This window comes from Chaetura pelagica, unplaced genomic scaffold (genome assembly GCF_000747805.2).
Source record: "Chaetura pelagica isolate M959 unplaced genomic scaffold, ChaPel_1.0 scaffold90, whole genome shotgun sequence".
Classification (NCBI taxonomy): domain Eukaryota; kingdom Metazoa; phylum Chordata; class Aves; order Apodiformes; family Apodidae; genus Chaetura; species Chaetura pelagica.
The window spans coordinates 6521629-6524283 of NW_009953496.1; the positions used below are offsets into that span (position 1 = coordinate 6521629).

The 2655-nt window shown below is 40.8% G+C and overlaps 1 protein-coding gene across 1 annotated transcript in view; it reads right to left on the reverse strand.

The window, feature by feature from the left end:
• Window positions 1–2655, reverse strand: part of TAAR1 (trace amine associated receptor 1) — a 6943-nt gene that overhangs the window by 3287 nt on the left and 1001 nt on the right. The window lies entirely within an intron of this gene.

The following is a 2655-nucleotide window of genomic DNA, read 5'->3' on the forward strand; positions in this document are numbered from 1 at the left end:
GAAAGATCACTTTTCTTTAATCTACAACACTGCCAGAATAAAGGAGGTATTACCTAAAAACATTTCTAAGACTGCTATTTCAAGAGAGACCAAGATGTCCAAGTGATCACATAGTTCATTTCAGGAGGTAACACTAAGGGTGAGAAAATGAACTACATCAAGCCAGCCTCACTGGGGATGCAGGAAGAAGAGAATTAACCGTTAATTTATCAGAAAGATAGTTTGTTTGTTTAACTTACTTTATTTCTGTGAGAGAAAGTATTAAAGTACTTATAATGTCACTAACAAGGATTATGCCCATGTAGTGTAGATTTCATTGTTCCTTTTTATGCCATTTTGAAGAGTGCAAAATTACAAGGTGGCAATGAAACAGTAAAAGAGATAAATGTGGAAATGTAGCATCATTCAAATTTTATGCTCTTCAGCGTAGAGTTCATCAGTGCTCTAGTGAGCACAGAGAAGAAAGACAAGATACACATATGATGTGGACTTAATGCAGCAATGTGAACGAAGGACATCTTAGTGTAGAGCATAGCTCTTGCTTCAGTACAGTCATCAGTTTCTCTCCATAGTCTGTTCACACATACTAATCCTTTTCTGTATGCTCCCAGGATTAGTCCATAGTAAAACCAGATGTCACAGGATCAGAGGTAACATTTCCTTCCATTTGGTGATATGTCAATTCTAGAAAGCCAGGTCATAGATTAAAAAATGGCAGCCTATGTGTCTTCTTCTGCTGGTGACCATGTGCTAGTTTTTGACTTGCTTGCCTGTCCTTCATGTCCCAGTCTGGATGTCCTGAGAAGCTGCACACAGATGTAACCTCGACAGCCTGCTCAGCCAGGCACTGTCACCCCAGGCCATTCTTATAACCCTTCTTGTGTTGCTTGTCCTGGTGCTTCCACAGTCACCCTGCCCCATGCACCCTCCATTCAGGCCAACGATAGCATTTCTATAACAAATCTCTATACCAGCTGTCACAGCATTCACAGCACAGCATCAGGCCACAGCTGGAGTATTGAGGACACACCTGGAGTACTGAGGCCACACCTCAGTCCAGTTTTGGGCACCTCAATTCAAGAGAGATATCGAGGTGCTGGAGCGAGCACAGAGAAAGGCAACAAAGCTGGTGAAAGGCCTAGAGAAAAGAATCTTATGAAGAATGCGTGAAGGAGCTGGATATGTTTAATTAGAGAAAGAAGAGGCTGAGGTGAGACCTCATCAGTCTCTACAACTACCTGAAAGGTCATTGTAGAGAGGTTGGTGCTGGTCTCTTCCCACAGGTAATTATTGATAGAACAAGAGGGAATGGCTTCAAGCTGCAACAGGGCAGGTTTAGACTGGACATTAGGAACATTTTTTTCATAGAAAGAGTGGTCAGACACTGGAATAGGCTGCCCAGGGAGGTGGTGGAGTCACCATCCCTGGGTGTGCTTAAGGGTCGTTTGGATGTGGTGTTGGTAGATATGGTTTAGGGTTTAGGGGAGAACTTTGTAGAGTAGGGATGATGGTTGGCCTCAGTGATCCCAAGGGTCTTTTCCAACCTGAATAGTTCTATGATCAGACAAAATAAGAGTATGTCCGAGCTAAAAAAAAAGTTCTGTAAGATATAAATTGGTGAATTGCATCAAATCCTTCATTCATCATTTTCTGGCGTTGTCAGGTTGAATGTTGCTTTCCACTATTGCTTTCCATTTCATACACAATATTTTTGCTTGTATTTAATCATGCTTTTGATCTCATTATGCAGCTTAAGTGACAAACTCACAGATGACAAGCACTAGTTGAAATGGAGACAGAAGGAGCAGCACTGTCCCATCTTCCTTCCATGGAGTACCCTGTTGTGGCTGTTTATGGAGCTGTTTTGACCTCTGTAAATATCTTGAAAGGAAAGAACAAAACTTAAAAGCTTTGGGTTTATTACTCAAAGATGTCTAGACATTCAAACAGAAAGGCTTTTCTGCTTTCTAGAGGGTAATAAATAAACACAAATATAAAGACATCTACAACTACTTGAAAGGAGGTTGTAGTGAGGCATGTGTTGGCCTCTTCTCCCTGGTCACCAGCAACAGGACAAGTGGAAATGGAGTCAAGCTGTGCTAGAGGAGAGTCAGGCTGGATATGAGAAAAAAATTAATCACAGAAAGAGTGGTAAGACCTTGGAACTGGCTGCCCAGGGAGGTGATGGAGTTGTTCCAAAAAGGCATAGACATCGTGTTTCATAAGATGGTTTAGTGGTTGAGCGTTGTAGGGTGGATGGTTGGACTTGATTATCTTGAAGATCTTTTCCAACATTAATGATTCTATGTTCCAGAAATTAATCTGCTGTATTGGAGTAATTTCTTAATGATTAAGACCAGAGATATAAACTGCTGTAAGTTTTTTCAAACTTCAGTCTTACTTTCCTGTGCGTTGCACATGAACAGTTATAACTACAAAACCACATACAAATCCCAGTCTGGAATGAAGAAGATGGAAAGCACAATAGTTGCTTACCTAAAATCTTATCAGATTTAGTTAATGTGTGAACAAATAGGTGTTTTCTTCTTTTTCAGATCTTACATCTGGAAGTTCCACCTCCAGGCAGAAATTCAATACCATGAATCCAACAAAATCAGAGCGTGTTACTCTAAAAACAAATGAATCCTGGAAGAG